General features: G+C 37.0%; 1 long non-coding RNA gene across 1 annotated transcript in view; it reads left to right on the top strand.

The window, feature by feature from the left end:
* Positions 1-14,322, top strand: part of LOC140261443 (uncharacterized) — a 39,448-nt gene that overhangs the window by 20,994 nt on the left and 4,132 nt on the right. Inside the window, exons 2-3 of the long non-coding RNA XR_011905712.1 lie at positions 7,330-7,449; positions 10,369-10,580. This is a non-coding gene — a long non-coding RNA (uncharacterized lncRNA). The remainder of the gene's footprint in view (positions 1-7,329; positions 7,450-10,368; positions 10,581-14,322) is intronic.

Raw genomic sequence — 14,322 nt, 5'->3', positions numbered from 1 at the left:
ACTATTTCAATCTTTGCGTTTTGTGGTTTGTTTTTTGTTGTTGTTTTTTTTATTATTATTATTTTTATTTTATTTTTATTTTTTTTTGTTATTTAGCTTCAACAATGGTGAGATGCTGTTTTTGGTGTCTTAGAAGAGAAAATTGTAAATAATTTGGTGCTATTCTTTTTCTCACACCTGTGTTAGTTTAAAAACTGTTAGACGCGGATTCCAGCTAAAGGCATTTAATTTGGTCCCTGCTGATTCAAAACTGCTAGTCAACTTCCTTCTGACATACCACTGACTGCCATTTCCAGACATTGGGCAAGGGATCTGGTACAATAGAGTGTGTTTGCTGCGTGATTGTCACAGTAGATCTTCTTTTTGGGAGATTTAAAACAATGCTGAAGTCTCATAAGATCGTATTCCTCTAAACTTAATGTTTTCTTCAGTTTTGCTGTCTGGAATCTCAATGGTGGTTAATACTGTCGTGGTAAATGTCACAGAAGAGTAATTTTTTACTGTCTATCCTTCTTGTTTTCTGGGGTTGAGAAGATGGTTACTGAATGCTCTGGGCTCTGATTTTAAGAAAATTGTAATTCTCCCATTGACAAAAGAAAATTTGAACTACTACTATAAAAAACTTGTTTGAATAACCAGTACTCAAGAGGAATGCACATTTCTGGCCGGGATAAATAGGTCTATAATGGCTTATATATAAACAAAAAGCTGAGTATAAGGAACACAAACTGCAGAAAAGAATGAAAACTGATGGGAAGTTCTAACATGTAGTATTGATTTTTGTACTTAAGAATCAAAAGAAAAGGGGGGATTCAAAGCATATTTGAATGCTACTGAGGGGAAGAAAGTTTAGTGAGGATATAATCTTTTATGGTACCAGATTTAACAAAATTCTACTTTAAATTAGGAAGAACATATTGGTGGATTTCTTGTTCCTTCTGCTAAGACATGTGCTGTTAGACAGATGTCAGAACTACCCTGAGGACAAAGCTTACATCCTTAAAAATGTTCTTGAAATAAACATATTAGGATGGGGGATAGAAAATAAAGAGTAGAGAAATCAGATGGAAAAGTTATCTCACTTTGCACCAAAGTCTTATTATGTAGATCTAGGACACTGGTAATTTTATGTACATTTTGCACAGCCCTGGAGGAAACTGAACTTGGTAGAAAAACAGATCCCTGAAGTTCATGTCTAACAAAACTCTCTAATAAATGCAGATAATGAACAACAGGAAAACAGAACGAAGTTTGGCTTTCATAGCTTGCTTTGCAAATTTTTTTTTTTTTCTTCTTTCTTTCTGTCTCACAGATCTGTGGGGTGTCTCAGTCCCAGGATTTAGCCTGAGGCTTTTTTGGAGGAAAGAATTTTAACCCTATCTCTTATCAATGAAAACACTTTTCATCTTTGAGTGAAAGCAAACTTAAATTCCATATGTATCTATTTTAAGCCACTCTTATCTATCCTGAGGAGGGAAATGTGACTGGGTGACTCTCTGTGTTTTTATTGCTGAAGGTCTTCTTCAAATGAAAGATACTAAGAAGGGAAGGGTTAGTTTGTGATTAAATCGAAAGACTGGGGCAGTGGGTCTTGCTTCAGTTCATGCTTCGTTTGTGTATCTCCTGCATGGATGTGGGAAAACCATTACACTGTTTCTAAGCTGTCTATACCTCAACGCACACAGGCTCGGGGAAGTTTACTTTTCCTTTTCTATCTATCTACTATATATATATGTATATATATTTAATCTTTCATAGATATTCTGAGTTAGGGTTTGTCTCTTTCAAGTGGCTGCACTATGCCTAGAGAAACATTTGCACTGATTGCTCAGTGCTCCTGTTCTGTATCTATAAAGAGTTCAAAAATCAAAGATTAAAAAAATAAAATAAATAAAACAATAAAAAATGAGAGAGAGAGAGAGAGTAAGGGTAAGAATTCATTTGCCTGTCAGTCTGGCCTTTAAAAGGAGTAACAAGAAGGGATGAATGAAAGGAGAAAAAGAGAATCTTATCTTTATTATCCTGTAAGCAACCTATGAAAGCACCAACTAGTTTCATAGCATTTCATCTAGCTCTCTGCTGTCTAGGGCAAGGTTTCTCTTGTGAGAACTTTGCTGGATTGTGCTGTACTGGTTTGCTGAATGGAAAATTCTTCTACTGATAATTGAGTTTATCATCTTTCCCTGTTTACCCAACTAAAACTGAAACAAGGAAAAAATAAAATCTTAGTTAATACTAAATATTTTTTTACTGTTTCTGATAGCAGGTAATGTAATTATTTGAGTAAAATGTGGGTTTATGGGCATCTTTTCTTTTTCATATAGGACATGCTCATTAGATATATAGCCAGAAACTCCTCTATGTCAACCCAAGTTGATGTACTAGTAGTGTTATATATTGCTGTTAGAACATCACTGAAGATGTAAACTTATTTTGCTGAAGATTGACTACATGTAATGTGAAATTTCTGACGTACTTCTGACAAAGCCTGGAAACAGATAAAATGTTCTCAAGTCACCACAGGCAAGGGCAATGTTATAGAAAGGGAGCTGTCTTTTGATCTTCTGCCCTGAAATTTTCTGAAACCGACCCAGCAGAACATATTTTAATACAGCACACAGTACTGTTCTCTGCACAGTTTATTTTGAGGACAATGCCAAAATAATTTTGAGATGGTTTTGATTTCTTACCTCCTGCAAAAATAAAGCCAGGATTTTGGTGCAAATAAAAAGCAAACAAATACCGAACAGATGAGATTTAAGTTGATTTTTTTTCCAGTTGAAATTGTCATGAAAGTTTGGAAGTAGGAGCATTTTCATCATCTTATTTTCCCAATGCACATGTAGAGAATGAACACATCCAGATCCTTCTCCTTATTACTGATCAGTTATTTCTCCCATAATTTTGCTCCTTCTTAACCACTTCAAGGAATCCTTCTGCTGTCCTTGCTGAAGAAGATCTCAGCAGGAACAACTCTGCCTGTTTCTGAGCATTTCTACTACTGCTCAGCACTGTAAGTCATATTTTTGTTCTTCTAGTGTTATTAAAGCAGAGACACATCTTATGAGTGACTGTTCCCTGGTGTCAGGGAAGTATGTGCCTTGGAAGCTATCTATGGATCATCGGGAAGTATGTGCCTTGGAAGCTATCTATGGATCATCAGGAAGATTAGAGGAAAAGCAGAGAGCCTGCGTTGAGGACAGTCGCCACCATCCTTCTCTCTTCAATATAGCCAGTTCTGTCTATCCTACTGTGTCTCCTGATGCATGAGCCAAGCCTTTCCCTTCTTCTTTCAGGTATCATTCCATCAGGCTAGTAAGAGCTGCAGTCAATCAGAAAGGGAATAAACTTAATTAGTGATTACCACAAATACTGCTACTTAGTAATGCATTTGAGGCCAGACATACTTAGTCTGTGTGTAGAAAGAAGATGGTACAAAGACAGTAAACAGCTCATGCAACATCCATCTTTGGCTTGAATGAACTTGTAAGTGCATCTCTAGGAGTCTGTCTTTCATAGACATTTTCCTTGCATGTTCCTTCATTCTGCCTCAAAGAAGACTCCTGCTATGTTAGCATTTATGTCTGCTGCTGGAGCCCAGTTGGAGCCAGGTGCTTCAGATCTTCCAGCTCACTGTGCATTATTTCAGGCTGGTTACAGAGTTTGTCTCCTGTGGCTTTTGTTTAAAACACCTCCACTACATACTGCAGAGAGCACAGCTGTGATGGTAACGTGATCTGCTGAAAAACATGAATGGTAAACTACTAGGCTCAGTATAGGGACTGGAGACAGGCACTTTTAAAAACAACGCTGATATTTTAATTATAACCTAAAGATTTGCAAAGATGTGTAGACAAATCTACTCCTACTCACCTGTACTTGAACATGTAAATACTAATTAGCTGGTGTTGTACCCAAAGGTATGTGTTTGCCTACCTGTGGCTGTGAGTGGCTGATGCAGCTGGTAGAGAGTCAGGCCATGGCCACAGACATCCTCATCAGCTGGTGTGTGGAGCAGCATCACTGCAAACAGGCTCAGAGGAGGCTTAACATATCTCTTAAAACTGTAATGCTGATGCAACAGGGGAAAATTTCAGAGCTTTCAGTGAGCTTCAGAATGTTGCTAACCTTATTTATTCAGAAAACTGTTTCTAAGGGGCCTTTGTGAGAAGAACATCCTGCCCAGCTCAGTAACCTGCCTCCAGCAGCAGACAACATTCAGTGCAAAGAGCTTTCCTTCACAAGAACTGGCTGCTCCAGCATGCATGAGAGACATGCAGCACAGGTCTGACTGACCACTCAGTATTCAGGCACAGGGAGAGGATGACATTTATCAGGTGTACTCACTGTTTGATACTGGGGTACACGGCTGTGGTTTGCTGCAAGATCCTTACTGGCTTGTGGAAGTTTAGGGAGAAACTCTGTGCAAACTTCCAGCATCTGTTCTTATCCAGAAGGGTGTAGGTCTTGTATTCAAATAAAAAAAAAACCACAATTTCAGAGATTATCATAATTTCTGCATTATTCAAAAGTTCACATTTCTGAAGAATTCGTCTAGTCAGTGTTCTGCACCTGCTATTATTTCCAGAAGGAATAAATTACTATTGTGGATGTATAAAGCTGTCAAGCCTCTAAAAGCAAACCCAACGCTGTGCCATAAATTTGCAGTCGGGGTGGGTAAAACCATGGCTCACCAGTTCAAAGGGAAAGAGCAGAAGTGTCAGAAAGTCTTCAGCTGTAACTTTAACATCTTCCCAGGCATTTTTTTTTTTTTTTCCCAGAATTCTATTGATGTGATGGAAGTGTATTGACATGGGGAGAGTATTAGGAAGAGGGGCAGTGGTAGGTGATAGGGTTTGATGAATTCAGGGCTCTGCTAGGATGGGTCATTTCACTGGATTTAATATAGCTATCCTCAGACATGCACACGTTTAGCCTTCAGGTTAAGCAGTAATAAAATATGCGGAAGGCTGGATTAAACTAGGTTAGCAACAAAAAAAAAGAAGCATCTTTGCTAGCATTGAGCACACAGGCATTACACAACCATCTACCTCTCCAGTGTTTAAGTAGCTGTTTGTTTGAAATCATTTTCTGCCCAAGGTTAAGATTGCCTTTAATGATAACAAAATGTAGAAAATATGAACTCTGGCCAAAAGGGATTTGAGAATAAACTTAACTGCAAGTACTAGATTTCTTTCTTTTTTTTTTTTTTTTTTTTTTTTTTTTTTTTTTTTTTTTTTTTTTAATTTATTTTTATTTTTCCCAAAGAAGCTAAACAGCACTGCTTCCCTTCCTTTCAGTTCTGCAGAGAAAATACTGTGATGGATCACATCACATCTACTTAAGCAGCAGCACAGCAAAACAGTGATCCAATAATTATTGTTCAAACTGCAGAGTACTGTGATATGACTGCTACTGGATATATCTTACCCAAGAACATGTAAAATTATGAATATTGTGGTCCATAAATATTTATCTGAAGTAAAAATCCTGGCAAGTCTTTTTAATCTATCAGACTTGCGTAACAACATCCATCTCTGGAAAAATTCAGATAAAAAATACTTTTTTTTTTTTTTTAATAGAAATGGTAATTATTCACTAGAATAAGTTGTCCAGAGTATGCTCTGTTACTTGGAGTTTTAAAATCAAGATTAAAATGTCAGCCTAAAAGATTTGCTGTAATCAGATAGAGGTTATTGGACTGGATGCCATTGTTAATAGGCAAAATTCTTAAACTGTAATAAATGGGAAATTTGGCTAGAGGATGCTCTCTCTTTCTTTTGACCTTGGCATATCGGACTTTATGGTGCCAGTCAGCATGAACTTCTAAGTACTTAAGAAATGAAAGGAGTTAAGCAATGGACAGGAGTTTCTTTGGCATAATGAGTTGACAGTGTCCACAGCAAACCTCTGTAGCCACTCTGAGTGGTGGGTGGATTTGGGCTGGATGATCTCCAGATGTCTCTTCCCAGCTGATCTACTCTGTGGCTGTTTAGTACCAGTGCATTTTTTCCCAAGCCCAAGTAATCTTCAGCCTTTGGGAATAGCAGACATCTGCTCATTGTCAAGCTGCATGGAACTGGGGATACTGTAAAGATCTCTTTCTAACAAGTATTCAGACCCCTCACAGATGCTCAGTGCTTTCTGAACAGCAGTTTGATAGCCATGGTAATAGCCTGTGATTCTATTCAGTAGGTGGGTAAAATATACTCTCTGTCTAACTGAATGTTTCTGTCACTTACTCACTGTTTGACCTTTATTGCTAAAAATAACTATTATGAGCTGCAAAAGAAGATAACTCCACCCTGTCCCTCAACGAGTGGACAAATGCAGGAATAAACATACTAGGAAAAGAGAGAACAAATGAGAAGATGACAAGAGGTCTCACACAGCTCTGACAAACTTAATACAAACTTTATTCGTTCAACTGATACTGTACTGGTCAGTTTGTGGGTTGAGGTACTGTTGACAAGAGTAAGAAATTTTATCATGTCACAAGGAATTGCATGGGATGAATGGAAGCATGGAACCTTTCTTGTAGGCTGCTTCGTGGTTCCTTGTGTCCCCTCAAAGAAGCGCAGCTCTGACGAGCACGAGTGGTGCCCACTCGATACTTCACGGGCTCTGTCTGGTTGATGCTTGAACACACTGGAATGCCACACTCCCTTGAGGCCAAAACTCTGAAGGCCCTTTGCCTAACTGCTCTCCAGAGCTCTTGGCCACCTCACTGATTCGATGCTGGGATGAGACTTCCAGCAAGCAGCAGAAAGCAGATTGTTTTCCCTTGGCAGATATCTAGAGTGTTGAAATGGAAGTTCATTTAATTCTCCTCTGCTTTACTCAAGGCAGTCTCCAAAAGTTTATTGGTTTCACAGGATTTCTGCTTCAGCTTCATCTTTCAATAAAAGTCAAATATTTTCTAGCCCCTTAAATAAAATTTATCTGCTCTACAATTCTTCACTGTCCTCTAAAAAGAGGTAGGAGCAGGCATATGCCTGATGCAATACTTTGTATGCCACAGGTATCGTTACCAGGCAACAATCACATGCAGCTTCAACAGAACACAAAGTTCTCCATCCGCTAACCCTTCAAGCACCTCAACCAAGTTGTGCCTGCAGAAAATATCAGAGATCCTCGTGAAAGAAGGAAGCAACAGTGACTTTCAAAATTATGAATGGTTTAAGGACAATCGTGTTATACTGACATTGTGGTTACTGTGCACAAACACACATTGCCACGAACTAGTGATGCCACTGAAAGTTAATTTTATCTATTTCTGCAGAGGCATCCCAACCTCTCTGGTTATCAATAATATTTTGATTATTGCAGATTCAGTGCAATTATATGAAGTTGGAAGAATGTTCCCAGCTTCCATCCCACATAGAATAAAGTGAGAGATGAGAAACTTGCCAGATCCAATGAAGTTCTTTCCTGTCAAGCACTGAAAAGGTAATCACTTGTGCAAGCACAAAACTTGTCTAAAACCATTCCACCTTACAGTGACAAGAGTGAATGGTCTTCCTTATCACAACCATTAGAATAGAATCTGATTACCTTGTTCTGTTTGCAGATTTGTGGCAGACAGGGTTTTTTGAGTTTATGCTCCTTAGAGCATAAGCAAAGGTGAAGGATCAATGGCTTTAACTCAGTGATGCTCAGTTTGCTGCAGTCAGTTAACATCTGCTGAAGATTTATTACAAGGTATCCCCAGATATGCCTACTGGGTTAGCATAGCGGAAAACAAGATAGGCACACATTGCAATCTCTGGGAGCAGATACAGTGACATTCCTACTGGAAGACATGAGAATCAGCTAAAATAAGCCAATCTGGTAAGTTTCAAAGTGGATTCCCACAGTCTGAAAAGAGGCAATTTTTGTCTCATTGGCCTCCCCTTTGCTTCTCTGCTGGTCAGAGGTATTGATATTTTAGAGGAAAACAACTTGATTCTTCACAGGAAAAGGTGTTAAAGTCCGTTAAATCATCTCACAGTCAATAAAAATAAAAAGGAATACAAGACCTTTGAAAAATTTCCTGTGACTATATTTACTAATATTCACAAAGAAAAAATAATAGTGATGGAAACCAGCAGGTAGATTAGGAAGCTATCAGTACTCACTCATCTGTTTGTTCAGCACTGATATGTGTTTGCAAATGCAAATGTTATGGTGTGGACCTATAAATTACAGTATGCATAATCTTGCATACACAGAGGCCAAATTTGTCCTTTCAGATACAAATGCATATCCAAGAGCTAATAACAACTATGCCTGAGGTCCATATGACAGCTGTGTGATTGAAATGTGTTGACAAGCCCAGTCCTTCAGATGCTATAGATGCAATGTCCAAAGGTTTTTGAATGCTTCATAGCACATAAAAGAAGCCAGAAGATTAACACTGACCAAATGACTGACTCGAATGCACAAATTTTTCTTTCTCTTTAATTTCTTGAAGTCAATTCCAGGTAGACAGTTTTAAGGAATAACTCTAGATCCCCAAATGAATCAGTTCTCTCAAAGAAAGACATTTGAAATGTGTTTCAGTTTTGCAGTTTGTATTTTTTGGGGGAGGAAGAATCTTTAAGTAACTAATTCTATTTTGATCTTTCACACAGAATTTCTTTGAATAGCCTTTCAGCAAATCTAAAAGGGCAGGAAGAATCTGCATGTTATTTCCTTCAGCACTTTTATGATACTAGGGCTTGTCTCCTGTCAGCCTATATCATGTCTTAATGTGTGATTTGCACTGTGTTTGTGGAGCCTGTCTTTGGAATCTTTGTGTTACCATTTTTATTTATTTATTTATTGTTAATTGTCTGGTAATTAAGATTTATGATGAAATCAATGTAGTTGTACAAATAATTATGGTGAGTATGAGTCTCCTGCTTTTGGGGGATCTTACAGTATTAGGGGCACATAATGATAAAGGTGTTGATGCAGGCAGATGTTTGCCAGAACTTTCTCTAGTGCCATCAATCTCAACAAGATGTGTCCTCGTTCATGATTTAAAATTGTGCATATTTATGAAACACTTCCAGGTGATATGCCAGGGTACTCTGTTGCCAAGACAAACAAAACAAATGACAAAATTGTCTAATTCTTTTTCTTTTTTTCTTTCTTTCTTTTCTTTTCTTTTCTTTTCTTTCTTTCTTTTTTTTTTTTTTTTTTAATAGTACAAGGGAGATTTTGTTTCTGAATTCAATTCTATGTATATTATTTTAAAACCAATTCTCCCTGAAGAAATACCTGCTTTTAAGAGTTTTCCCCAAGGCATTAAAATTCATACAAAATGTAATTTAAAAGGCAGATCACTGACAAATCTGGTGTTTGAAGAATGGTGTTATTTTAAAATGATTTACGATAATGTGATGCCTACTAACCTGACACTGTGCTGTTCTGGCTCATTGTTGCAAGCAGGACCATAAAACTCAGCTAATAAAATGTTCTACCACACAGATGAAATATTGTAAAAGTCCAATCAAATTCATTATTTTCCTTTCTTTGTTTTCTTCTTCTTTTATTTTTTTGCCTTTTTCTTTCTTTGTCTTTTTTTCCTCTTACTCCTACTTTTTTTTTTTTTTTTTTTTTTTTTTTTTTTTTTTTTTTCCCCTCTCTTTCTGGTTTTCAGTCTTCTAGTGGTTTTGTGTGCGTGTTTGAGTATATGTGTGACTGTCAATCCTAAACTTATACATCATGATTGATTGCCTTTATTAGTAACTTCTTTTTAATGTTCGAGTAAAACCACTTCTTTTTTTTTTTCTCTAGTTTTTATTCATTTCTACACATCTACAAATAAAATATTATCATGTACGTTTGTTTGTTGCACTTTGTTGCTGTATGTAGAAACAAAAAAATTTGAGACCCTCCCAAAATACTTCTGAAGCTAATGAGAACTGGATTGGAATATCAGGTTCCAGTGCTCTGCAGTGCTTAATTTAAGAGTTTACTTGATAAGTGCATGCCCTTACCTTTACATGGCATTCTGTGCATATGCAAAGGTATTACATTTACCCTACCATATGTGAATTAAACTTTCTCCGACTAATTACATTCAAAACGAAAGAATGGACCTAATTTTCTCTAAAAGTGACAAATTTCACAAGAGGATCAAAGTTGTTTTTTATTATTTATTTTTATTTTTTTAAAGTACAGGTATCTCTGTGATATTTAAACCTAACCAAATTAGATCTTTGTTGTGGTATTGCATTAGTAATTATAAATTTTCTAAAATTGGAAATATGTTTTCATTTATGTATTTTAGGTAAGGGGTTTAAACATCATTTTCACAGTTTTTGTAAAAATTTAATGTGTTTATATTTCGTATGAATAAGAGTTTTGACCAAATTAGCAAGGTCTTGCTTATTTTCATAGGGTTCCTCTCCAGTTTAACTTGGCTGAGTCCATGGATACTTGGATGGCTTTCCCCACTGCGGAGGACACCACCTACACCAGCCCTCCAGTTTACCTACAGAGCTGTGTATTTAACATTCTTCATCCTGAGATATTAATGGGAAGGATGTCAGCATCCACTCAGCACAGTTTTGCCATCCAGCATCTCGGCTCTTGTTACGGTTAATGGAAAGGTAATCTGATATATCACTTTCTGTTTCCTTTTAGAATGCATGCTTCACAGCTTGTCAAGCATAATATAGATATGACATGTGCAATAACCTTTTCCTTCTTTGTGAATATAATAAAATTGGCTGGCAGAGTTCTGTGAGCCAGAACACTTTCACAAGTAACTTGCTTGATTTAAAACAGAAAGAAGTGGAGATGGAAGAAAAGTCAGTTTTTCCCTGAAGCTGACAACGCACAGGATCTCACAATATGCACAGACACAAATATACCATTTAAATCAATACTAGATCAGTTAATAAATTAATTATAAAAATGTAGTTTAGAGGCTTTCTTAATTAATTTCTGAGAATTCTGGGACATGCACTACTTCATAAATTGCATTAAAATGTGGTTAACTCAGCAGGTATCAAGGAGAACAAAGCAACCCTCCTGGAGAGCTCCATCTCTAGAGAGTCTCTGTTCTGTGCAACTTTCATCTTCCAGTGAAAATCAGATGAAGATAAAACACATGCTTATCATTTTAAACAATGATAAAAGTCTATTTATGTATTTTCAAGCATACATTTCTATATTGTCTTGTTTTACCAGAGCAGATTTTATCAACTTTTGATAAACTGCCCAATTCTGATTAAAATATAAGGTGAAAGGCATTAAAAAATACACTGTCTGGTTCTAATATTTCAGGGTCTCTTTTGCAAATGTGATGGGGAAAACAATCTCATTTACCTGGAGATGGGACATAGGATTTGTTGTTGCAAAGGTAGTCTTTAAAAAGAACTAGTAGGTATGAACACTCTGATAACTGACTTTCTTGGTAATATGAAATCACTAGCCATGGGATTCCTGTAACATTGCTCCCTCGCACAGCTGTATCTTCTCTGTATTATTTTGGCTGATTCTTTCTTCCTTTAGCTTCCTTTGGCTGCTTCTTTCTTCCTTCTTCCTTGCTCTCTTTCTTTTCCTTCTATTAAAACCCTTAGTCTTAAGGTACTAACACAGGAGAATCACCAAAGACAGAAATGCCCTAAATTCCTGCAATTCATCTTTAGCCCTGCAAATATGTTATTTCTCATTCTTGCAAGCACAATTAATGAACGTTTATAGACTTGCAACTGGCTATAAGAAGTTTCCTAGTTTCTTGAAATACAGCCTTAAAAAGTATTATCATAAGAGAGGAAAAAGTTTTTTGATAGGCAAGTATTACTGTAGGAAAACTATCAAAAACTGCTGTATCCTCTCAAATAAAAACATGTAACTTCATAGTTGTTTAAACTGTCCTCACTGCATGAGGCTTCAAAGACACAAAGTCGATGGAACCATCCAAATAGATTTTGTAGCAGTCCTGTAATCTTTTGTATAATTTTCAGACATATTTTCACGTGGAGACATATAAAAGTATAAGTGCAGGAGCACCTTAAGCACTCTGATTCACTGATGTCTCAAGGAAGTAGCATGGTTCAATTGGTAGGACATTAAATTTGTTTGAGAGCCATGTAATTTTCTGAGCTTTGATTGCAGTGAATGTTAGACACTTCGAGTTTGAAGTTATTCATTTGTAAAACGGGTTTGATAATGTCCATGTCCATGCATGTATCTGTGAAGGAACACATAACTACAGTATCTTCACTGAGCATGGATTTGTCGAAAAAAAGGGAGTCTTTTAAGATGGAGAATAATACTGAAACAGACTGGCCCTTTTAGTCTTTTGGCTCAAGAACCTTGCAATATTTAACACTGAGTTAATTTTCTAATTGAAAGCCCTCATGTCATACCAGTTTTTCAGCATTTTCTACTCCTTAAAATGATTTAATTTCCTAATAAATTTTAAGGTGAATGTGGCAGTTCTTTCTGCTACATATTCTCTGTGCTGTGTATTACAGGGATATTAGTAGAGTTGAATAGTATCTTCAAGAATGGCCAGTCACACACAATACAGTAAAAATACTGTTTGCTGGAAGGATGAGGCTCAGTGGTTGCTGGAAGGATGCAAAGTAGCAACAGAAATGAAAAATGAGAGAGTACTGCCAAGAGTACATGCATGACTGGTTCAAAGTACACGGAGGTCATGTTCGTTTATTATTTCATTGTCTGTTGTAAAAAAAGAAGAAGATGGCTTCTTTGCACACAGACTATGATTTCTTCCTTCCTGTTACTGAATTAAAAGCTGCTTTGCTGTAATTCTTTCAAATTACTAATTAGGGGGCTATCAGTTATAATCAACCTTGAAACCAAGCAGTAGCTGATTGACAAATGTAATGCTGTGTATTCATTCCTGCAGAAATTCTCCTCTAGATTCTCTGCCCTGCTGTCCTGTTTCAAAGTGAACTGTGTCAGCTCTCTTTGTTCAGAACAGCACAAGCAGGTGGCACAGATTGTCTGTCAGAGCTTCCATGTGGGAGAGAATGACTCCATCCCAAATTGTACACAGAACTGCACACATCCTCTATGGTGAAAAACTGTCCCCTAAAAATAACATCTGAAGTTCACCAGGGCTGGAAAAGGAGTCCTTTTGCTAGCAATAGTCTATTCATTATTGCAACAGACTCAAAATAATATTGCCAACTGAGACTCTTGAGTTAGGCTACTGCTTAGCAATTATAATGGAAGATAAAATATGTTCTGCATTCCCTCTTATAAAATATATCTGTCTTTTCTGGAAACCTTGACCAATACTAAGTTCCCATATTGGCAGAAATGAGGCATATTTTTTTTGCATAAAGTATTTTGTTTGACTTTTGGAAAAGTGAGTCAAGGACAGCAGAAGAGTAGGTTTTTCATAGCATCTTGGTACATTTCAGGCTAAACGTGAAGGGTCCAGTCCTCAAAGATAGAGTAGAAGATACTTGTATGTCTACTGTTCCCGATACCTCTGCAAAGGTGAATGATTGATGCTGATTACATGGAAATGAATCTCAACCCAGAAGAATGAAAGAAAACACCATTCTATTTTCTGAAGGTCATAAAACAATCAAGAGCAAATATTGAACTTCACTTCTCTGCAAGGCAGAATGGATCCAAAATTAGAAAGCTGCCTGCAGCAGGTGAAAGGGAAACAGCAGGAATCTGACTAGAGGAACCCCCCCCGAGTCCCCAGTGTACCACTGTGTGTAGCTCTGCCCAGGAGCCATCACCCAAGCACAAAGGCACAGCAAGGAGCAAGCACTACCTGCTCCCTGCTGGTGAGCCTTTCCTTCACATGCCATGTGTAAGGGACTGATACAATTGTATTATGCTTTGCAACTTCTCAAATGTAAATCCTCACTGTGCTTCTGGGGAGAAAGAAGCAGTTAAAATGACTTCTTGTTAATGAAATATGCAATACCAGAGGTACCTTGGAAGGAGATGATGTGCTTTGGTTCTTTCTTCCTGAGATGAAAGAGGCAGAAGTTCAATATCACCAATAATTTTGTGTAAATTACTCTCTGATTGTTTTAGTTTCACGCAGCTCAATGTTACTTATTTTCCTTCTGTTCTTGTTGTATTTTTCAGCTATTTTCAGTAGATAAAGGATGTTTCACTGCAAAGAAATGGAAGACACTCTCCACTAAATTTATTTTGGGCAGTAGATAAGAGAAATCCATGCAAATAATTCCAGAGCCAGATTACCTTGAAATCTGTGTGACAGGAATCATGAAATGACTTCATCAAAAACTCTTCACAAATCAGGATCTGTCCATTGCTAGACAGAGAAAAACAGAGCTAGCAATTAACATTGTAAGATGTTGTCTGTTTCTCCTTAAAATTTAA

This window comes from Excalfactoria chinensis, chromosome 1 (assembly GCF_039878825.1).
Source record: "Excalfactoria chinensis isolate bCotChi1 chromosome 1, bCotChi1.hap2, whole genome shotgun sequence".
In the NCBI taxonomy this organism is placed as follows: Eukaryota; Metazoa; Chordata; class Aves; order Galliformes; family Phasianidae; genus Excalfactoria; species Excalfactoria chinensis.
This window is presented reverse-complemented; position numbering and strand designations above follow the sequence as displayed.